Source organism: Balaenoptera borealis, assembly GCF_965194805.1.
Source record: "Balaenoptera borealis genome assembly, chromosome: 11".
Classification (NCBI taxonomy): domain Eukaryota; kingdom Metazoa; phylum Chordata; class Mammalia; order Artiodactyla; family Balaenopteridae; genus Balaenoptera; species Balaenoptera borealis.
In genome coordinates this window covers 7104878-7128916 of record NC_138868.1, presented here as the reverse complement: position 1 = coordinate 7128916, position 24039 = coordinate 7104878, and the positions used below count along the sequence as shown (strand labels likewise).

At 46.1% G+C, this 24039-nt stretch overlaps 2 long non-coding RNA genes across 2 annotated transcripts in view; one reads left to right on the top strand and one right to left on the bottom strand.

Annotated features, from left to right (window-relative positions):
* The first annotated feature begins 729 nt into the window (after positions 1 to 729).
* Positions 730 to 24039, top strand: part of LOC309605277 — a 32471-nt gene continuing 9161 nt past the window's right edge. Inside the window, exons 1-2 of the long non-coding RNA XR_014231321.1 lie at positions 730 to 21912; positions 22158 to 24039. The exon at positions 22158 to 24039 is cut by the window's right edge and continues 9161 nt beyond it. This is a non-coding gene — a long non-coding RNA (uncharacterized lncRNA). The remainder of the gene's footprint in view (positions 21913 to 22157) is intronic.
* LOC309605279 overlaps positions 7876 to 24039 on the bottom strand; it is a 28503-nt gene continuing 12339 nt past the window's right edge. Inside the window, exons 1-2 of the long non-coding RNA XR_014231325.1 lie at positions 22590 to 24039; positions 7876 to 22543 (exon numbers count right to left, since the gene is read on the bottom strand). The exon at positions 22590 to 24039 is cut by the window's right edge and continues 12339 nt beyond it. This is a non-coding gene — a long non-coding RNA (uncharacterized lncRNA). The remainder of the gene's footprint in view (positions 22544 to 22589) is intronic.

The following is a 24039-nucleotide window of genomic DNA, read 5'->3' as shown; positions in this document are numbered from 1 at the left end:
TAATACATAATGAATAATCATCAAGTATTCTTACCCAGCAGGGACTTTTCTGAGGAAATACTTCAAGCCTCCAAGCCCCTGGTAACAGAGAATAACAAAGCCACGACACACGCCCCTCAAGCTACCAAGCAGCAACGCGGTGGCTTAACTTTTTTTTTTAATTTATTTTTGGATGCGTTGGGTCTTGGTTGCTGCACACGGGCTTTCTCTAGTTGCGGCAAGCAGGGGCTACTCTGCGCTGCGGTGCACAGGCTTCTCATTGCGGTGGCTTCTCTTGTTGCGGAACACAGGCCCTAGGCGCGTGGGCTTCAGTAGTTGTGGCACGTGGGCTCAGCAGTTGTGGCTCACGAGCTCTAGAGCGCAGGCTCAGTAGTTGTGGCACGTGGGCTCAGTAGTTGTGGTGCACGGGCTTAGTTACTCCGCAGCATGTGGGATCTTCCCGGACCAGGGCTCGAACCCCTGTACCCCTGCACTGGCAGGCGGATTCTTAACCACTGCGCCACCAGGGAAGCCTTGAGCTTAACTTTTTAATGAACTTTTAAAATGAAAAATCACAGCAGGGTTTCTTAACCAGCGACACTAAGCACAGTTACGGGTGCGGCTCCCCGTAGGAGTGTCCCTGGATCCAGCCCCGCGGAGCTCGGGCCGCCCCACTCCCACCCCCACCCCCACCCCCACCCCCACCCCCCACCGCAACCGGCGCGCCTCAGCACTGACATCACAGGCGCTCACGAGGCCCAGCCGACGCCCGAGGAGTCACGCGCCTCCACCCCACCCCCACCCCGCCGCGGGGAGTGATGCGCCCCCTGCAGAGATCCCTCCGCCGCCGCCTGGAATTTTCCAGACGCTCTGCCGGCCCTTCTTTCGGGCTGCTTCTGGGCGGGGTGACCTGAGGCGACCCCAGAAGTTCCCTTGGACTCGAGAGAACAGCCCCAGCCCGCTTCCGCCATCTAGCCCCCCCACCCCAGGACCGGTATGCCTCCCCACCCCTGGCACCATCACCGGCCGAAAAGAGGACTTTACCCCCTCTCCCCGTTGGAATCCGCCTCCCCAAGTGACCTTGACATCTGTCGTCGATCTCAGGAAGCACTTGCTAAGGAGAGTGGGGGATAATTGGAGAATCCGAGAAGGTGGACACCCCGGAAGAACGGGAGCCGCCCCGAATCGTCTCCTTGGCCAGGATCGGGGAGGGACTTTTTTTCCGGTGGCAGTGGAGGAGTCGTCCCGTTGAGCAATGCCCCGGGTAACGCGGCCCAGCCTATAAAAGCAAAAGTTGTGGCCCGTCCAGCAGGAGTTAGCGAAAGGGAGGGCCGGGGGCCTGGGCTTAGTTTTGGGGGAGGAGTTGGCTAGTTTAGGGTCTCAGGGGACAGGTGGGGGAGATGGCAGAGTTAGATGGGACTGGGGGGGTGGGGGGTGCCAGGAGAAGGAAGGTTAAAGGGGAGACTAGGTGTTGGGGGAACTGTGCTGGGAAGAGCTGCGTCGGAAGTGCCCACAGTAACCCGGGGGAAGGACAACACCCCAGGCCTGGCTGTCGCAGCTGCCTGCTGGAGAAGGGGAGCCTGACCTCTAGAAGGGCGCCGCTCCTTTGTAGGCTGAGCGGCCCCCAGTGCCCTGGTTTGTATGGAAGGAGGAAGGCAGAGAGACAGGAGGAGGAGGCTGATGGTCTCGCGGCCCTTGCTGGAGGCACACTTGGGCAGTCGACGCCCTGAAAATGAGCAGGAAGGAAGGCAGTGGGGTACAGGGACGCAGATGGGCAGGGAGGGCAGAACTTGAACTTGTCAATACCAGCAGCCCCCTTTTTTTCCAGACAGAGGGTTGTGAACCCGCCTGGGGATGAGGCCTGGTGTTGTGGAAACTGAACTTAGCTTCGCGGGGCTGACAGTTCTGGCCCAGGGCGGTATGTAATTCTGGCTCGGCCTGGGACATGGTCCAGCCAGACCCAGCTGGGTGGAACCCAGGTCTGGGTGTGAGGGTGGTCTAGGGAGTGATGGAGGTCAGGTGCCATCCTGAGCGGTTACTGGTATGGCGCCTCGTGTATCTGACAGGCGGGAGCTGTAGGCAGACAAAATTGACGCCCACTTTATTTTCCAGGTGGCAGTGCACCCCTTTGGACTTTTTCTCTGGGTTCCATGCTTACCTCTTCTGTGACCTCACTCTGCCCCTCCTCCTCCCTCTAACTCTCTCGAGGTTACCCCTTCACTTAAAACGTTGCTTCTGGTAATCTGGTAAGCCGGGAAAGTTGCTGGAGTCCCTGCCGGAGTCGGTGTTGTCGGTAATCGTGAAGGAGGAGAGGCGCCCCCAGCGGAGACTCTGGGTGGGCGGGTTGGTCTTGCTTGCCGGTGGAGAGGGTGGGGATTGAAGGTGCACCCTTGGGTGGACCCACAGCGATGGTACCAGCTGAACGCTACAAAAATGCTTCATAGACCGTGGTTTGTTACTATAGTGTTCATCATGGCGAGCTGATGGCACCAGGAGAATGGAGCCCCTGGCCAGTGTGCGTCGTAGCAGTGCAGGAGGGGAGACCCTGGAGGAGGAGAGAGCCCGCCTAAATTGATGTCTACAGATTGAATTTCCAGAGGCTTAGGAGGAGGAGGAGTTCTCCAATGTCCTGTTTCCAGGCCTTGCTCAGGAATCCCTGTATTCATTCAGGAGACCATCCTTTAAGGTTTTCAGATGAGCTTATGAGGGGGCAATCTTTAAAAGTCCAAAGCAGATGCATCCGGGGCCTTCAGCAGATGTGTTGCTTTGAGTGTGTAATCCAGGAGCAGCGATCTCTGGGCACATGAATGCCAGCAGGCACCTCTCCTGTTCTGGGGTGGAGGTTTTCAAATGCTGCATCTTCTAAATTCAGCTTCCTGTTGTACTAGTTCTGTGCTACGAACCTTGCTTCCAGAGGACTCTTAAGCTGTAGAACATTTTAACGCGATGCCACAACACAGAGTGCTGCCTTGTAGATGGAGCTTGCAGATGGATCCCAGTGACCCTCTCATCTACCCTCCTGCCTTCCTGTGCATTGGTTGGAGGAATTCTTAGTGTGATGATAATCTGTGTGTTGGGAAAGTGTTCAAGATTGAAATGAATGCCTTAGGCAAATACTTAAGTGAGCCAACTGGCAAATTGAGGGGGTCATTGTACTGTGCTGGAGGTACGAGTTGGTCATGCCCAAATTGTGATAGAAATGGCAGGTCTAGTTTGGGCATTCCTACTAAGAAGGGAGTGGTCAGGGTACCCATAGTGATCTTTGATTCATCTTGCTCTATGTACTTTTTAACTTCAATTTTACTTGATTAGATTTCAGAGTAATCTTAGTGTTTAAATGGGAGGACCCTGAGGTGAGGGGTGGTGGGGAGGGAAAAGCCTGCCACAGGTGCTGGGAGGGGTGGGCGTGAAGAAAGGGAGAAGGGGGGGAGGGTTGTGGTTAGGTGTGGGTTGTAGTAGAGGGTGGGAGTGGTAGGGGGGAATGTGGGTTGAAGGGAATTCTCTGGAGAAAAGATCAGTAGGCAGAGCTTTGGGGAATTATATAGAGCTCATGGGCGAAGAAAATACTAGTTAATAGTAAATTGTTAATGCTAGTTAAATTGTTGCTTGGAAGCACAAAAAAAAGTTGCTTGGAAACTTTCTAAAATGCTTAGAACTCTGCTAAGTGCAGGAGAAAAAGCAAAATTGTTTTGCTTTGCTGCAAGATGGGGAAGACTGAAAAGGTAACTGAAGACCTGGTCATTGGTGATTTGAAAGATTGGTGTCAGGAACTTGCATCAGCAGGTTAACATCCTTCACTGCTTTCAAGCTTAAGTGGTTTATCTGGAGGTGTGTGGTATTTGGGAGAGGTCTTCGAAAAGACTTTAAATACCCATATTGTGGGCTTTTAAAGTAAGCTTGAGATTTTGGAGTGCACTTAAGATGGTGAGATGTACTCTTCTGGGTTTGCAACATTTTTATTCACAGAGGTTTTGCAGTTGAAAACTTGAGCAAAGTGAAAATGCAATGATTTCTAAAGGAATTTTGTGTTACTTCCTGCCTTATAAGCACATCTCTTTTTTTCTTTGTGATGAAACAGCAAGAGTTTTTAGTTTTCGTCGTCATTGTAACAAGGAGAACTTAATGACTTTTTGTGATCACTGTAAAATTACTGTAATATTTGGTAGCAAACAATCCATGTAGCCTTGCTAAGGTTACAGTTAGTAATCCACTGTATCTTTAGTTTGAATGTTTGTGTTTTTTAAGTGATAACCGTACTAGAGGGGAAACTATCAACCAAAATCAGTTTGGGAAATAAGCAAAACTGGGGATGGGGAGGCGCTTTATTACTAGATTATGGTCTGTGAAAATTCAGGGAAAGATCTGAATCCTTTGTGATAAAGTAATACCAGTGGCTTTTTTATCATGTTCCTCTTCCCATTGAATTTCACGTTGAAAATTTTAAATCCCCAATATTTATGACACTTGGGATCTTTCTGGGTTCTCTTTTTAATGTTTAAAAATATGTTGACATGATAGTTCAGTTCTTAACCCGTGATTTGGGCATGATACAGTAACTGTCATTGGAATTTAAAGAATACTAGTCATGCATGTATGGGGAAATGTGTTCCAGTAAGCTGTTGTGAAATTGAAACTGTAAAAGTAGGAGGAAAAAGTACTTTTATGTTGCTCTGTATGGGAAGAACCAGTCTTGTTACACCATGTATGTGACTACTAATCGTTTTTCTTCCCCTTTACAGCATGAATAAAGGTTTGAGTTCTAAACTCCTTAGAATTGTTTGTATTGCTATGTTATATTTTTTCAACCCTGATCTTGTCTGTCTATCAAGTTGCCTTCATAAAGAGACTGTGGAGTTAGGTGCCCACCAGCAAGCTGCCTGTGCGGGGCTCACGGCCCTGCCAAGAGTGGGCACCGCTGATCTTGTCTGTGTATCAAGTTGCCTTCATTATGAAGTTGAATGTACCTTCATATTGTAGATTTAGGCCTAGATTCACTAAAGTAGCTCCAGATTGAGGGCATTGAGTGGGGTGTGGTAACCTCAAACAACTGGTACATCCTGAATGGCCTGTAGTCTGGTAGATGGGGAGGGGCTCTGCTCGCTGGGAGTGTGTGATGGTTGCGCAGAATGTGATGTCAAACCACCAAGCCAATGAAGGTCAATGTCAAGGTGGGGGAGTACTTCGTAACATCCTGGAATTTTACCTGGTTATATTTCCAAATGGTATTGTCAAAAAGGGGACCGCTTTATTCCTGTTTGCTTGGAGGAAACAAGCTAAATAGAACGGACATGTAATATGTATTTGACATATTTGTGGCCTTTGGGAGGCCGGAATGTATCTGGGATTTGGGTTTAACGCACATAATTCTCATTTTACTAAAGAATTTGACGTTGGCTTAAATTTTTTCCTTTTGGTGAGTGATAAAAGAATTTGGGCTAAGTTGTGTAACTGCTGTGCTAAGCAGGCACAGGGCGTGAGTAGAGCGTTTGGAATCCAGAGTATGTGTTGTGATTCTAAGTTGATCCTGTGTCCTGGGTGGGGAAGGTGCAGCAGCAATGCGTCCTGGGAGCTCATTCTTGTACCACTGTTCTGTGTTCATTCTTTGGGGCCCTAAGGTTTTGCTTCCCAGGAGACAAACTTTGGGCTTGGAATAGAAACCACTGCCAGCCTCTGCTGAGGCTATTGTTTCCAAGGGAGTGGAAAGGGGAATGGAACAGGCTGTGCTGTGACCGAAACAAAGGGCTGGGAGAGCAGCTGTTGTCCTCACTGGTGTCTCCTGTTTGCCTGCCTCCTCTGTCCACGTGAACCCTCACGTGTTTGCTCCTGAGACACTGTGGAGTTAGGTGCCCACCAGCAAGCTGCCTGTCCGGGGCTCACGGCCCTGCCAAGAGTGGGCACCGCTGTGCAGCTTCGAGGATCCTTCCCCTGCTCGCCACCCCGCTCCTCAATTTCCCCAGAACAGTCTAGGCTTCCCTTCCTACCTTACCTTTCTTGCTTCTTACCCCGTCCTCCTCCACCTGCCTTGCCCCCTTTTCAGAACTTGTTTCTCCTCCTGTTTTTATATGGTGATTACTAAACTCTTGCTTCCAGACTTGAGGGTAATTGCGACCAACGCCTCTGGGTACTGTTTCTTAGCTACTGTGGTGGGCTGATAAAGAATTTCTCCACAGGGGTGTAAATGTTTGTCATTGGAAGGGGTTGTAAAGTGGGGCCTGATAGTACAGGGCACAGCAGGCAGCTGAAGGCCATGCCCATGCCCTCCTGGCCTCTGCTCTGTCTGGGGCCCCTGGGCCTGTTCTTTACCCTTCATTATCCTCAGGTCGGGTGGGATAGGTCGCAGGTGTTGATGACAACGTTGGTGATCTTTGCTAATCAGCTTGCATCCTCATACATAGATCTGACCTCAGCCTTCCCTCTGAACTCTCAGAGGTGGTGGATGGTACAGTGAAATTCAGTGAGTGGGCTTGTGGAAGTTAGATAGAAAATGGTGATCTGATGCAAATTAAAAGTGATGGGGTATAAGAATAGCAAGAGTTGAATTTGGAAGTTCTTTCAAAAAGGAATAGCCTGAGAGGAAGTATTGGTTGAGGCTCCTCTGTGGGCCCAGGTTGGACACACTAACTGCAGAAATGGCCTGTGTTACCAAAGGGGTTGGATGGTAACTGCCCTTCCCCACCCCCCGACCTCACCCCGTTGTCTGCCCTTGGTTTGTCTTACGGCCGTGAAGGGACTCCTAGGACCTCTTAGGCATGCCAGGGCTAACTTCTCTGACTGTACTTTAGTTTCTGGAGGAAATGTTAACCTCTGGCCTTGAGCAGTACTTGTTATTGTGCAGTGCTGACATTAAATGAGATGCCAAAACAGGCTTCAAGTATTTGTGGTATGTTTTAAATGTTCATATTTAACACAAAAATATACTGATGCAGTTTGGAAATGGCAAGAGGAAGATAGCAAAAATAAGAAAGATGTGAAGATGTGCGTCCCAGGGAGTGTGGCCTTGACCTTCCTCTGGGTGAGGGCAGCCCCCTCTACCCCCTTGTCTTCTGCGTAGGACACTGCCTGCTGGAGGCCTCTACCCTCCGGGGCCCCTCAGTGCTGCACCGACTTCCCTCTCTTTTCTTTTAAATAACTCTTAGTTGAGTTCTCATGTTGTACAAAGGGTTTATTATTGTAAGGTTTACAAATAAGAAAATTGATATAAACAAAATCCTCAGTAATCTATTGACAATTGTTCTTGGCATCTTTGCTTCTAGAGGTTTTTTCCCATATGCATAGGATATATGCCTTTTTATACAGAAGTGGAATTATACTGTAAATTCTGTTGTGCAACTCTTTTCACTTAATATACAATGAACATCTTTTCCTGGCACTGGAAGCATCTTTTGTAGTGACATAATGTCTATTGTATGCCTCTATCAATTTAGTCTCATTTAGATGACATATGAGTTATTTTCCAGTTTTTCTTCTCTAAGGAAGTAATGGTGTGATGACCCCTGTAGCTCAAACTTTTATCACATCTGATATTTCTTTGGGATACATGAATACATTTCTACATGTGACTTGCCTATGTCAGACTTCTTAAGACTTTAGGGTCCTATTGCTAAATTGCCCTCCAGGGAGGGATTTTGTAAATTAGCATTTTCACTCTTGAGGTGAACCTAGCTGTCTCCCCTTTTTCTCAGAGTGGGTAGTGTCATACTAAAAACCTTTGCTTCCTGGGTGGATCCAGGCTGCTTTACCAGTGTGTGTGAGCACTGTTAGTGACACTGAATATCTGTGTGTTGATTGGCCATCCGCAGTGTTATTATGCGCGTGCATGTGTGACTTTACACTTCTTAATGGTTCATTTTTCTATTGATTGTTTTGTAAAAGCACTTACATATCAATAATGCTTCGTATGTTTTTTTTTTTTTTTTTTTTTAAATCTTTTATTTATTATTTATTTTTGGCTGTGTTGGGTCTTCGTTTCTGTGCGAGGGCTTTCTCTAGTTGTGGCAAGCGGGGGCCACTCTTCATCGCGGTGCGCGGGCCTCTCACTGTCGCGGCCTCTCTTGTTGCGGAGCACAGGCTCCAGATGCGCAGGCTCAGTAGTTGTGGCTCACGGGCCTAGTTGCTCCGCGGCATGTGGGATCTTCCCAGACCAGGGCTCGAACCCATGTCCCCTGCATTAGCAGGCAGATTCTCAACCACTGCGCCACCAGGGAAGCCCTGCTTCGTATGTTTGATGCAAATATTTTTCCCAGTTTGCAGGTTGCCTTTTCATTTGTTTATTGTGTTTCAAACATACAAAAGTTACAGTTTTTCTGAGGTTGTCACTCTTTATGGTTTCTGTACTCGTGTTATGCTTAGATCTCTCCTACTCCCAAAGTATATACATATTAATCTGTATTATTTTGTGACAGTTGTATGGTTTCATTTTTTACATTTAAACATACAATCCAACCGGAGTTTACTGTGCAGCCTGTTGTGTGTGTGTAGTAGGGGAGACTTGCTCTCTCCCAGCGCCCACCTCCCTGTGGCCAGATGATGGAGTGGCAGAGAGCGCCGTCAGCTGGGAGGCTTGTTGTCACAACGGGAAGGTTCACTGAAGACCAGAGGGGCAGGTGGCTGCTGTGTTAACTGCGCCCAGCAGGCAACCCTGGGTGGGGGCGGGGTGGTCAAAAGCAGGTGCAGAAAGACAGATGTGGTTCTGCTCCTGACTGGGGAGCTTTATGACTGGGAGCACATTACTGAGCCTCGCCGGGCCTGTTTTCCTCACCTGTGAAATGGGGGAAACGGACGTCTATATTTCAGCCACTCCTCGCTGAGCACGTACGGTGATCCCTTCTTGTCCTTCATTGCCCAGCCTCAGATCAGTCTGCTTCCTTCTGGTTCCCTCTCCTCGTCCTCTAGTTGCCCGCCTTGCTCTGGGCCTTTTATGTAGTGTAATCCGTGTGTGTGTTCTGGACTGTTCTGGTATTACACTTAATTTTGTTTGCATCCACATTTCCATATATCAGCAGAGTCCACAAACTCATTGGAAGTGATTTTTTCTCAGGATTGTTAAATTCTCCCACAGGAATTCCATGGAGGGCTTCTAGAGGTCTGTGAGTGCTCTGAAACTGTATGTGCATTTTTCTATGGAAAGCATAAGCTTGCTGAAGGGGGCCATGACCTCCAAAAATATCATTCAGTTGCATCGTTTTATCCTATTGTGCTTATGCTCTAGGATGTTGAGCCGGTCTCTTAAGTTGTAAACAGTGTTTTGACTATTTTCGATTGTGGTGCTATGAGCATCTGTAAGTTTTGTGAAAATACGTAAATATGTATTGGTACAAGTATATGCATACATTTCTCTTCTCTAGGGTGGCATTGCCTGGTCACTGAGTACGCATGGTTTTCTAACTCTTGCCACAGACTCTCGGATACTCTCCAGAAACCTTACACTTCTCGTGTGAGTTTATCCATTTCCCTTCATAATCGCTAACATCAGGTTTTTCTATTTTATTTATTGCTACTTTCTAAAAAAATGTGTGGTAAAATATGCATAACATGAATTTCACCATCTTAACCATTCTACTGTACAGTTCAGTAGTGTTAAGTATATTCACATTGTTGTGAATATAACCAATCTCCAGAACTTTCTCATCTTGCAAAATTGAAGCTCTATACCCATTAAACTCCTCATTCATTCCCTTCTCCCCCAGCCCCTGGCAACCTCCATTCTACTTCTCTGTTTCTATGAGTTTGACACTGGGTACCTCATATTAAGTGGAATCATACAGTATTTGTCTTTTTGTGACTGGCTTATTTTACTTAACATAATGTTCTCTAGGTTCATCTGTGTTGTAGCATGTGTCAAGATTTTTTTCCTTTTTAAAAGAGTATTCCATTGTATGTACATACCACATCTTGTTTATCCATTCATCCATGAACATTTGGGTTGCTTCTACTTTTAAGTTATTGTGAATAATGCTGTTATGAACATGGGTGTACAGATACCTTTTTGAGACACTGCTTTCAATATTTTGGATACACACCTAGAAGTAGTATTGCTGCATCATAGGGTATTTCTATTTCTAATTTTTGGGGGAACTGCCATACTATTTTCCGTAGCAGCTGCACCATTTTACACTCCTACGGACAGTTTACAAGGTTCCACATCCTCACCAATACTTGTTTTTTAGTAGCAGCCATCCTAATGGGTGTGAAATGATATTTCATTGTGGTTTTGATTTGAACGTCCCTAATGATTAGTGGTGTTGAGCATCTTTTCATGTTATTTGGCCATTTGTATATCTTTGGAAAAATGTCTTTTCAAGTCCTTTGCCCATTTAAAAAAATGGTTTATTTTTTTGTTGCCGTTGATTTCTGGGAGTTATTTATATATTTTGGATATTAACCCTTTATCAGATATGTGGTTTACAAATACGTTTTTCTATTCCATAGGTTGCCTTTTCACTGTTGTGTCCTTTGCACAGAAGTTTCTGATTTTGATGTAATTCAATTTATCTATTTTTACTTTTGTTACCTGTGCTTTTGGCGTCACGTCCAAGAAATTGTTGCTAAATCCAATGTTATGAAGTATTTATTGCTACTTTAAAAAGTAGTTTAGTAGTCAATCTGTACTTCTGTAATTACTGTCTATTTTACCACTTGATTTACCATCTGCATTCTTCCTCTTTGACCATTTACCATATAAAATTTCTATATTGATTTTTATAAAGATCACGAAGCTTTTGCCAGTGATTGTCAAACTTAATCTCATTTTTTCCTTTCGTATTTGTGCTCAAAAAGTATCTATTATACAAAAACTTTTTAAAAATTGTTGTAACAAGTCTAATAATAACAAGAAATGAGACTGTTGGGTTTGCTTCTGATTACTTTTTCTTTAGTAGCTAAACATGTACGTACTGCCACATTACAATAAATGCTTTTCTCCATTTAAGGAGTTATGAATCCAGCCTATAAAGTGTATCTAAATTAATTACACTGATAAAGTTGAACTATCAGACTTTTATGGAGTAAATACTGTCATTGCTCTTTTGTTCCAGGTCTGTCAATATCAGCTTCTTGTAATTATCTGCTTGAATCTGCTTCTCAAATTTTTAGTCTCTAGTTTTTGTTGTTTCTAATCAAATGCAATGAATTTTAATGACTGTTGCTATTCATTACGTTATAAAATCTAGTAAGTGGAAGCTATGATACTCCTCTCAAGGCAAGAATATTCCCTCTCCTTGTTGGAACTTGAGCACACAGAACTGGGTTAATCTTTGGTTCAAGACATAATATGGCTCTCTTTTATTTGGTTCCTTGATGTTTTTAATAATGTGGCAAGCATTTTTGAATCTTCTGTTCAGTGTATAAACAGGACTTTAGACAGTAACTTCCTCTGCTTGTGTGGTCCTGGTCATCTCCCCCATCTCCCTCCCTGCCTCCCTCTAGGCCAAAGTAATCATCATCCTCAATACTAGGTTTATCTTTTACTTGCTTTCTTCTGATATAACTTCGCAAAAAGAAAAAACTTACCTAAATGTGTTTTTTAAACTATAATTTTCATTTCAGTTGTTTTGAACTTTATAGAAAAGGTATTATGTTGTATATAAGCTTACGGAATTATTCTCATTTAATGATTTTAAGATTCATCCTTTACCTTGTATGTAGTTCATTTGGAGTCTCTATGTGACTATAACAAAATTAATCGATTTTTCCCATTGCTTCTCTTACTCTGGTCAGTGTAATTGGATAAGTGGTAGGTGGATGCTCTCATGTTATACAGAATTAAAACCTGACCGACCGGGGCGGCACTACCAATATGCACCGCTGCCCTCACCCTGCCTGCTGCTTTTCCTGCCAGACCTTTTTCTGTACGTTTTTATCCACATCCAATATTAAAAGAACATAGGTTATAAGTGGGAAAATACTGTTTTATACTGTATATCATTATTGACTTGCTTTTTTCACTTAGCAGTAGGGAGAGTCACATGAGTACATGTAGAACTGCCGTCATTGTATTAAGCTGCTGTGTAGTATTCCTTCACTTGGACGTTCCACGAGTTATTTAGCCATTCGGCTACTGGTGGATATTTACACTCTTTCCAGTCCTTTTGGTTGCTGTGTGATCATCATCATGTGTGCCCCGTGTGCCCACACATGAGTGCCCACACATGAGAGGAGGTATCAAAAAGTGGAATTGCTGGGTCAGACATTTTGCTCAATTCTGCCCTGTCGTCCTCCGGAGTAGGCGTACCCGAGTATGAAAGTATCTGTTTGTCCATATCCTCTTGGACACTCTGTATGGCAAGCTTTTAAATTTCTGCCAGTTGCCTTCTTTGATCCGTCATATATTCACAGTAGTGACCCACTGAGTCCTTGATGGGTACAGTGGACTCTTGGCATCTGTGGACTTAACATTTGTGGGCTGGATGCTGATAGGGGTGCCAGAGTCCAAGGCACATAATCATTTGTGATTTTCTTGAGGTATAATTTTTTAAATTACTCATGTCATGAGGGTCCCCAGCCGAACGGTCTGTTCCATGTCACACTATGGCTTTGTTCTCCACTTGTCTCTGCATTGCAGCAACTCTGAAAGGGACCAAAACTTTGCAGATTTGGGTAAGTTCACGGCTCATGTTACTATACTATGTACCGTAGTAATGGATGGGACTGTGGAGTGTATGTTTGTGGCAGAATTTATTTTAATCCCTTTATAAATTACTAACCTTGCATTTAAATTTTAAACACTATGGGAAAACAATGTAGAAGATGAAAGTTTCTCTATAGTTCTTCTCCCAAGAATAATTAGTAATGGCAACTTCATTTATATTCCTTCAGATATTTTCCCTCCATGGACGTACAACAGTTTATCCTATTATTATTATGTGCTCTAAAATGGAAACATACAATATGTCCTGTTCTGCAACTACTTTATTATTTTCATGACTCTGTAATATTTAATCTTGCACATGTTGGTATAGTCATTTTAACCATTTTCCTGTTGATGGGCTTTTAAGGTTATTTCTAGGGTTTTCTGGCCTCAGCAAACAGTGCTGCAGTGAGCTTCTTATAAATACTTCTTCGTGCACATGCTACGCAAGCCCTCAGATCCTGACGCCTGCAGGAAACATGAGCTCCAGACGTGCACACCTGCTCCGCACAGCCCCGCACTGTAGCCTCCCACCCTGGTGCTGTCAGGGTCTGGGGCGCTCAGTCTTGTGGGGTGGGTTGCGAGTTTCTGCTGCCAAAGTAGAATAATGCTGGCCTTCTCCTAACGTGTCGGGGAATTCAGTTGAAACTGCTTGTCCATACCAGATTTTAGCTTAAGACGGTGTCTGACTTACTTAGCACAAAACAGAAAGACCTAACAAACCTCATAGTACACTTCCCAGTGTTCTTCCCCTAAGCAGGTTGAAAAACAAACTCTTCTAGGAAAGCAATTGTGACATTTGCGAAAAGTAGCATTTGATTATGTTACTTGTTTGTTTGATCTCTTGAAGTCCTGTCACCTGGCATCTGCCTGTAGGCGTTTCTGGTCCTCGGGAAAGCAGTGTGTTCAGGTGGGGCACAGTCTGGCCTGGCTGCTGTCTGATTTAAGTACATGCTCCCTCTCTAAGGGGCCACCAAGTGCCAGGAGCACAGGTGTGAACCCGCTCTGTCTGTCACTCACCTCTTAGGATCACGAGGAACTTGAGGTTGGGAACTACAGGGCGGGCACAAGATCTACCCCAGCAGCCTTATTCTGTCCCCTCAGCTTCTGGGGTGATCCGTGCACTGTCCCCCATACTCTTCTGTCGATGAGACAACTGTGTGACCCACCGTCTGTATGTCAAATCAAGGCCCTGCCTCTGCCCTGAGCTGACCCCAAGGGCAAAGGCTCTTTTAATTTGTTTAACTTAAAGGTGTAAAAAAATGTTCAAAGTAATACTTGCACATGTTAAAGTTCAAACCCTGTAGGAGATACTGTGACGTCTTTCTCTAAACCCCTGGCCTCCCTTCCCACAGAGGCAGCTACTGTGGCCAGTTAGTTGCTGGAGTTTCCTGCCAGAGAATTCTTGTACCTATTTTGCTGTGAGGTCCTGGTATACCACATGCCCTGTGTTGCACTTTGGGTGGTTCAGTTAACAGTACATCGAGGAGCTCACTGTGTATCTGTGTTCGTGGTCTGCCTTGGCTCTTCAGTATCTGTGTGGTAGTGCGTGTTTGAATTATCCATTCCCCTTTTGAGGAACAATTAAGATTGTTTCTAGCAATTTTTGCTGTATATAATGTCTATCCTGAGTATCTGTCTCCGTGTGTTTTTATGTACATGGCAACTATGTCTGTGGGGAACGTTTCCTTTGAGGGGGATTCTGGGCCACAGCCCATGCACTTTTCCAAACATGAGGGAGCTGCCAGCTTACACTCTAGGGAGGCTGTTTCGGTTGACAGTTCCCTACACCTTGTGTTCTTGAACTAGATTATTTGTCTATATGAAAAGTGAAAATAGTATTTCATTGTAGTCTGATTTGCGTTTCTATTGGGATGTGTACTTAGGGATTTTTAAGAGCTCTTTACATATTAAAGAAGTTAACCCTTTGTCATTTGTGCTGCAAATACTCTTTGTCATTGACCTTTAAATTTTATGCTTTAAAATTTTTTGCTGTTCAGTTTTAAACATATTTATACTTACTTATGAATGTTTTCTTTCATGGCTTCTGGATTTTATGAGTAGTTCAAAAAGACTAATCCAGCTCAAGATTATTTTTTGTTAAACCTCGTGTTTTGCCCAGTTCTTTTAAGGTTTTATTTTTATTTGAATCTTAGCTCTAGCTGGACTTAATTTTGTCATAATGAGTGACTTAGGGATAATCAGTCTATTGTCCCTACACCATTTACTGATTAGTACACCTGTTCACCATTTATCTGTTCATGTGCCAGTTCCAATTTTAAATATTGTAGTTCTGTGCTTTACTATATGGTAAGGATAGTCCTACCTCATTATTTCACTTTCCTGAATTTTCCCGGCTATTCTTGCATGTTTACTTTTCCTTCCTTATGATGTCTTCATGCTGTTGTCTTCCTGTGCAAGGATAAGGCATGTCCTCCCATTTACTCAATGTGTGTTTAATTTGGCTTCATGGGGTGTGGAAAGCTGTGCTCGGTTAGGCTGATCTTAGTCTTTCTGCCATTACTTTATTGTTTTCATGGCTCCATAATGCTCTTGCACATGATCATGTAGTTTTTTTAACCATATTCCTATTAACATGCGTCTGGGTGTTCTAACCTGCCTCCTGAGAGCCCCTGACACCCATTCTAATGACCACCCCCATCATAGCACTTCCATGTTTTTTTGTTGTGCCTAATGATTACTTGTCGCTGTTGAAGTGATAACGTCCAGTTCAGTGGACTTTACAGATGAAATGCTCCGAAACGCACTGCTAAAAATGCCAATACATTTATGCAAACCCAGTGTGGAGAATGAATTGGGCATATTCTAGGAGGTCACGTTCTAGGAGGGGAGTTTGGCTGGGGGGCTTTGCATTCTAAACCTCTGCCCCTGTGTGGCTGAGTCCTGTCACTGGGACGGTCTGTGTGGAATGTCTAAGTGGAATCCTGTTCTAGTAACAAGCACCTGACCCCGAACTGCCTTTTTCTCCTGTCCACACCTGATGGACTGTTTACAAAATGTCTCGAATGCTTTCCTGCCTTATCAGAGAGATTACACAGACCAGAATTTGCCCTTTCTCTGGTGTCTCAAGGCCACCGTCCACATAATGTCGTCCAGTCCGGCACACGGCAGTTACTTCAGGGGCTGCCGCGGTGGCCTGTTTGTCCCCTCACTGACCGTCCTCCCCAGCCCGGCCCTTCCTCGGGGTCAGCCCAGCCCTCCTGTACTGGGCTCGCGGTGTCTGTACTAGAGGCGAACTGAAGGTGCCTGGAGGTGAGACAACCAAGCATTCCCTTCAGTTATTTTACTGTTTCACCCATGTGTCAGTGGTGGCCTGCGTCTCTTCAGAGATGATACGTATGGGCTTGTTTTTCAACCAAACACAATTCTGTTTTCTGATTATGATTTTTTCTGATTTACTGTTGAACTTCACTAGGATGCTTTTTCTCTGTTTTCTAAGACTGATTTTTTCCTTAAGGGAATTTCTTAACAGTGACATTACTGGCTCAGAGGGCATGGCCAGTGTGAAGGCTTGTGAGTCACGTTGCTAAGGCCAGCACAGCTCAGCCTGGCCCTGCCCTGTTTGTTTTTATCTTGGCTGACCGGAAGTTTAAGCAGTGTCTCGGTGTTTTAATGTGCCCATTTTGACTCTGTAAAGCTGAATGTGCACTCTTGTGTTTGCTAGCTGACCTGTGCATCTGCTTTGTGCTTCACTTTTATTTTCATTTCTTCCTGAGAACTCTTTTTTATGTTGAGGACATTTACCCACAGATACTACGAAATGTTTTTCAAGTTTGTAGTTTACCTTTTAAAGTTACATCTTGGATCTTGCTGATGGTTTATTGCCGATGGTTTAAAATTTTGTAGCCAAATCTGTCTAATTTTATTATTAGGGTTATGTACTTTGGTGTCATGTCTGGTTCTTTCGTGGTTTTATTTTTGACATTTAACTTTTTACTCCATCTAGAAGTTGTTTTGGTCTACAGTATGAGGTAAGAATCTAATTTAGTTCTTTCAAAATGGTAAACAAATTTTCCCACACTTTTACTGAATAATTCTACTTTCTCTACTGATTTGAAATGCTGCTTGTTAATTATGGGCTAAATACTTGAACTGAGTCTGTTTCTAAACTTTTCAGTCTGTTCCACTGGTCTGTCTTTCCGTGTGCCAACCCAGTGTTTTAAGTATTTTAGCTTTATAATATCTGCTTTTAATAATATGGTAATACAGGCCCCTACCATTCTTTTTAAAAATATTTGGATTTTTATTGGGATTGAATTACATTTATAGATATGTTACTGAGACTGCCCATTTAGGAACCGGTCTCCCTGGTCATTCAGGATAGAATGATTTTCATGTCCCTCAGGAATTTTAGACCTCAAACAATTAAAGCACATTTACAAAGCTTGCTCCTGGAAATGTTCTGTTCTGTATTGTGGTTGAATAAGTTTTTCTATTAAAATTTCTGATTATGGTAGCATATGGTAAGACTTGTTTTACATATGTATTTTATAAATAAATATGCTGTACTTCATTACCAGAGTCAGTTGAGAGGCAGTAATAGCATCTTGGCTAAAAGTGTAGTCTTTCGAGTCAGATGACCCTGATTTCATGCTGGACCTGCCTCATTTCTGTGTGACCATCTCTCTGCCTCAGTTTCCCCGTCTATAAGAGAGGATAATCTTATCTACTAAGAAGTGGGTTGAGGAGTTCTCTGGCAGTCCAGTGGTTAGGACTCGGTGCTTTCACTGCTGTGGCCCTGGGTTCAGTCCCTGGTCTGGGAGTTAAGTTCCTGCAAGCTGAGTGGTGCGGCCCAAAAAAAAAAAAAAAAAGAAAAGTGGAATAAGGGTTAATGAAGCAACGTAAGCATCGTGCTTGGTGCTCTCCAGACATGGAGTGAGCACTGTTCTCTTGGGGTTTCCAAGTAACTAACGTCATCTTTTTTTTATTTTAATTTATTATTATTTATTTTTGGCTGCGTTGGGTCTTCGTTGCTGCGCACGGGCTTTCTCCACTTGCCGCGAGCAGGGGCTACTCTTTATTGCGGTGCGCGGGCCTCTTACTGCAGTGGCTTCTCTTGTTGTGGCACCCGGGCTCTAGGCACGCGGGCTTCAGTAGTTGTGGCACACGGGCTTAGTTGCTCCGCGGCATGTGGGATCTTCCCAGACCAGGGCTCGAACCCGTGTCCCCTGCATTGGCAGGCGATTCTTAACCACTGCGCCACCAGGGAAGTCCTAACATCATCTTTAATGACTGTATTATCCATGTGATTTATTCCATTGTCATGCTTCTCTCCTGTCTTATTGGCATTGGCTCTAATTACATTGTGGTCTTGTTCCCATCTGACCCTCTAGTGTGATCTGTCATCAGCAAATGGAGGAGGAGGCTCAGGTTGGGCCCTGGGAGGTGCACATAAGCCCCCAGCAACCCGCATCAAGTCGCCCAAGGGGGTGATTGTCCTGCTGGCGGTCCTCAAGACGAGTTGGGGTGATCTGCTGATATACATTTTAAATTTTAATATTTGTGTATTTTAACATGTATTTGAAAATTCCTTGTTTTCCGTTTGTGGTGGTAATACAAAGTTACCTTTTAAAATAGATAAAATAGATTTATTTTTCCTTTTTTAGATTGAAATATTCACAATACCATAAAATTCATGCTTTCGAAGTGTACGATTAAGTGGGTTTTAGTATGTTCACTGTGTTGTGAACATGCTGTGTGTTCACATTAGTGAACATGCACTAATGTTCCGTTATCCATTTCCAGAACTTTTTCATCATCCCAGACAGCTCTCTCCCCAGACAACTTCCCATCTTCCCCCAACCCCAACCTCCCAACTGTCCCTGGTAACCTTTATTACACTTTCCATCTCTGAATTTGCCTATTCTTGATACGTCGTCTAAGTGGAATCATATGATATTTGTCCTTTTGTGTCCATCTTGTTTCACTTAGCATAATGTTTTTGAGGTTCATCCATGTTGTGGCATGTAATAATATTTCATTTCTTTTTTGGCTGAATAATATTCCGTTGTTTGGGTATACCGTATTTGTTTATCCATTCATCGGTTGAACATTTGGGTTGTTTCCACTATTTTGGCCATTAGGAGTAATGCTTCTGTGAACATTTGTGTACAGGTTCTTGTGCAAACAGAAGTTTTAAACTCTCTTTGGTATATACCTAAGAGTGGAATTGCTGGGTCATACAACTCTATGTTTAAATTTTTGAGGAACTGCCAAAGTGTTTCTCAATGTAGCTGTACCATTTTACATTCCCACTAGTAATCTATGAGGGTTCCAATTTCTCCACATTCTTGCCAACACTTGTTCTTATCTGACTTTTTGGTTGTAGCCATCCTAATGAACATGAAGGTAGTATCATACAGTTGTTGTTGGTTTTTTTTTAATTTATTTATTTTATTTATTTCTTTTTGGCTGCGTTGGGTCTTCGTTGCTGCGCCCAGGCTTTCTCTAGTTGTGGCGAGCGGGGGCTACTCTTCGTTGCGGTGCGCGGGCTTCTCATTGTGGTGGCTTCTCTTGCAGCGGAGCACGGGCTCTAGGCGCGCGGGCTTCAGTAGTTGTAGCACGCGGGCTCAGTAGTTGCAGCTCGTGGGCTCTAGAGTGCAGGCTCAGTAGTTGTGGCGCACGGGCTTAGTTGCTCCACGGCGTGTGGTATCTTCCCAGACCAGGGCTCGAACCCGTGTCCCCTGCATTGGCAGACAGATTCTTAACCACTGTGCCACCAGGGAAGCCCTATCATATAGTTTTGATTTGCCTTTCTCTGATGACTAATGATGTCAAGCACCTTTTTATGTGCTTGTTAGCCATGTGTATATCTTCTTTGGAGAAGTGTCTATACTGATTCTTTGCCCACTTTTTAATTGGATGGTTGTCTTCTCATTATTGAGTTGTAAGAGTCCTTTATATATTCTGGAAACTATACCTATATCAGGTATATGATTTGCTCATATTTTCTCCCATTCTGCTTACTTTTTTTTTATAAATTTATTTTATATTTATTTTTGGCTGCAGTGGGTCTTCGTTGCTGCGCGGGCTTTCTCTAGTTGTGGCGAGCAGGGACTACTCTTCACTGCAGTGCGCGGGCTTCTCGTGGTGGTGGCTTCTCTTGTTGCAGAGCACGGGCTCTAGGCGCAGGCTCAGTAGTTGTGGCCCGCGGCTCTAGAGTGCAGGCTCAGTAGTTGTGGCACATGGGCTTAGTTGCTCCGCGGCATGTGGGATCTTCCCGGACCAGGGCTCGAACCTGTGTCCCCTGCATTGGCAGGCGGATTCTTAACCACTGCGCCACCAGGGAAGTCCCAATGATTCTACTTTCCTGATATTGTCCTTTGAAATAAAATAAATGTATATTTTAAAAATGAGTTGATTTAGGAAAAAAATAGGACTGCTGAACTCAAAAGTGGCAAAAAAAAAACCCTCAAGATGTTGTGTGAATTAAGGTTTGGGAGAGTGTCTTCTGTGAACCACAATTGTTTGGAGGCAGAGAAAAGAGTGCAAACCTTAAATAGAAGCGGATGAGGAGTGCTGTCCCTTTGTGTGTGATGTCAGCTGGCATCACTGCCAGACACGTTGGGATCATTTGTTATTAGATTGTGAGGAAGTTTCTGTTTTTTTTTTTAATCAGTAATAGATATAGATTTATTAAAATGTCTTTCCTGAATCTTTGGAGATGAGCGTCACGTTTTTCTCCTTTCATCGTCTAATGATTAGTTGGATTAATGGAATATTAAGCCCTCCTGTGACTTCTGAAACAAACCTTTCCGGGACTGGAGCTCTATTTTGTCGACAGAGAAATGAACCAGAGGGTCCACTTTGACTCGGGGCCTTGCCAAGCAGGCGGGTGTCAGGATCTCGGGAAAGGCAGACACAGTCCAGGGCAGCAGCTCTGAGCACAGCTCTGACAGCTGGTCCCTATTCCCTGCTCTGCCGCTTATCAGCACATGCCTTTGGCCAAATTCCTTAAATTCTTGAAGCCAGTTTCCTCCGTCACCGTGGGAATTCAGGATGGGACCCCCGGGGCACCTGAAGGCCTCCTGGCTGTATTTGGGAAAGAGCTTATTGTCCTTATTTCCTACATGCTTTGTGATTTCAGTTCTGATGTATAATTTGACCATAGTTATTTAAGAGTATGCTTTAAAATGTCAAAAAAACTACTTAAAAAAGCAAAAAACTACTGCTTTTTTGAATCAGTGTCCGCCTTTCTTCATTGCTTGAAGTGTGATTATTTTCATAAATGTTCCGTGGCCGTCGAGAAGGTGTTCTGATACGTTCCACATTCTGGATTAGTCCCTCCGCGTGTTTTTTGGTCCAGTCCAAATCCACTATATCCTTTTGTAGGTGAGAAGTGTGATTACATTCTCACCACCACTTCTGGTTCTCTCCCCTTTTCCCCAAGGTGGCTTATCAGTTCTGTCCTATGCCCCGCAGCAGCATTATTGGAACATTGAGATTCCGCCTGTGTGGACTGCTTTCTGCTTGGAGTTCACTTTGTCTGATATAGGCAGGGTGGACCTGCACCTGCACCCCACCCCACCGCCAGCCTGGCCGTGTCTTGTTTGCACTTGACTGAAGTACCTGTCGAGAGTTATTTTCAACTGAAATTTGAAACTATCTATTTTTACACCTTTCTGCCCATGTATGTGTGTTTATTTTACATGGTTGTGATCGGTAGTTACTCTGCTTTTTCCACTTCAGGTTATGTTTTGGGCACGGTTACCCTGCTGAAATCATCCACGCGTTCTTGTTGAGGCCCTCTGGGGCATTCCAGGTTGTGAGCCTTCACTGCTGCCTTGCAGGCCGAAGCGGCTGAATCCGGCTGAATCCGGCTGAATCCGGCATTTTGTGATGATGAATGACACAGTCACAAACGTCTTGGGGCAAATCCCCTTGTATACCTCATGGTAGCTTCTGGTTTGCATTCCCCACTGGCCAACGGGAAGGGGCAGTTGCTTAGTCCTCCTTGCTCACTGCCCTGTGCCCTCCAGATGGCTCTAAGAAGCCAGCGACACACTTATCTTGCTCATTGACTATGAGTGTGTGGTGGTTTCTTGAAGCCATTTAATTTTTACTCTTTTAGCCAGTGCATATTTCCCTGTGTAGATAACTCTCTGGGTTTCCCGAGGTAAAAATTGCGAGGGCCTTGTCATTCACACGCTGAAGTAATGCTTTCTCATCTTACAGAGTGTGTTTTGACTACCCCCACTTCTGAGGCCTTTTAAGGTCAGAGCTTTGTTGCTTCATCGTCAGGTTGGGACTTAGATGGTCGTGCACATCCCTCTCTCCTGCTGCAGTAAGTAAGTGCCCGCCCTTTGTGGTGTGTCTGGGGGACGAAGCTGAAGGGAGGCTGTGAGGGGAGATGGGCTAGAAAGAGGGACAGGGACATGAGGGAGATGGGCTGAGGGGGACGGAGGCTGGGCCCACGGGCCTGGCTCTGAGCCCACCTGCTGAGCCCCAGACCTTGGAGTCGGGGTGTGTGTGTGAACGGGGCTCTGCTCACGTTCCTCAGCCTGGCCTGATTGTTCTGTGTGACGCTGAGCAGGTGTCAGCCCTCTCTGGGCCTCAGCCTCTCGTCTGGACCTTGCTGGGAAGAGGCTTCTGAACTCCTCAGGGCTGGCAGGAGGGGTGCAGGAGCCCTCCCCCTGGGAGAGGCCGAGGCAGGACTCCTGGACGAGAACTACAGAGCTGGGGGCGCGGAGGAGGGTAGTACACCCACTGGACCCGCCGTGGGCCCAGGGGAGGCAGAGCCCGGCCCGGAAGCAGTGGGTACTCCGGGGCCGTGGGCTGGGGGGGAGGCCTGGGGGCAGGTCCAGGGTGAGCTCCTTTGTAACCTCTCGGGGCCCTGGCGACTGCGACCTGCCCTCCCCGGAACTTCAGACTCCCGCAGAGAGTCAGTGAGAGGAGAGAAGGTGGCGGGGGCATTCCGGCCTCGTTTTCAAGTAACGGCAGTTCCCAGGAGGGGTCCACAGCTGACGGGGACGGAGAGATGGGGGGCAGCAGGTGTGGCAGGTGGGCGCACCTGCGTGACCCCACGTGGCCGGGGCACGGCAGACCTGGAGGACCGCTGGCATTCAAGCTAGGCCAGAGTGCTCAAGTTTCCCCTAGTTCTTAGATCTCCTGTTCTAACGAAAAATTTAAGATTTTTGCCTTTAATTATAAAAGTAGTTTGCCTAGAGTTAAAAATTCAAGGCATGGAAAAAGTATAAAATGAAAGTAAAATTCCTTCCCCCGCCCCCCATCCCGGCCCTATGACACAGAGGTGACCTCTCAGTGTCTTAGGATCTTGGAGGTTTCTGCGCACATGCACATCTTGTCACTGCTGACACTGTCCTAGAACCATTAGGACCGTAACTTGCGGTTCAGTCTGCCCGTCTGATTTCATGCGCTCCCGCGGCTGGGCTATGCGGCCAGCACGACAGGAGACGTGTGGCCATGAGGCTGAGGGGCCATGTGTCCCCCGGCTGTGCCTTTGAAAGGGGTGTCAGGGGAGGGAGGAGTGAGCCTGGGGGGCGGGAGGCACGGAGCCGCCGCAGGTGTTTTTTTTCCTGGACGCGCTGGTGGCTGCGTCCAGGTTTTGCTTTTCACCTTTGAGTCTGTGAGAAAATGAGCAGGAAAAAAGCAAAAGGCGCTGGTGGTGGCACGCCTGGTACTGCTGGGCCAGGGTTCAAGTCCCTGCGGTGTCCCTGCTTCCTTCCAGCTCCCCACTCCAGGCCCTTCCCACCCCGTCAGGGACATCATGGTCCCCAAGGAGAGAGGGGTCCGGGTGGGGCGCCCGTGGCCTCTCTCCCAAGAGCCCTCACGCGCTGGAAGGGGGCCTGGCCGAGATGAGTAGACGTGGATGGGGGGATCGGTGCTCAAGGGCTCTTGGGGCTGCAGCCCGCCCCCCCACAACCCCTGGGCCACATGTGGCACGGGGATGTGGGAAAGGGAGGACAGCCTGGGGGCTGTGAACCCCAATGCTGGGGGCCCCGCCTAGAGGCCACCCTTGTCAGGGTGTGCTCCGGACCCGGCCTTGTCCACCCAGGGCTCCCGGGATCAACTCACTACCGCCCTCCTCTCTGCCTCCGAGGACCAGGACGGCTGTTCCAGGAAGGGCTAGGTGGACGAGGTCTAAGAGGAGGAGGCCTGGCTGAACTGGGCAGGTTGTGGCGTGGCCCTGGGGAGCAGGAAGAGAGAGGCCAACAAGCAGGCCCTGGTGCAGGAAATGCAAGAGGGGCCTGGGTGGCCCTGAGGGTGCTGAGCCTGCACTGTGCAGGTACCTGGGACCTGGAGGAAGGACCCCAGGAGACCCCAGCTCAGGACCCAGCAGGGCCAGCTGTGATCCCAGGCAAGCTGACAGCGGCTGCCTTGTCTCTCAGCCTCTGAGGTTCCTCTGCCCCTCTCCTAGCTGTGGCCGGCCTCCTCCATTCCCCTCTCCCCAGAGG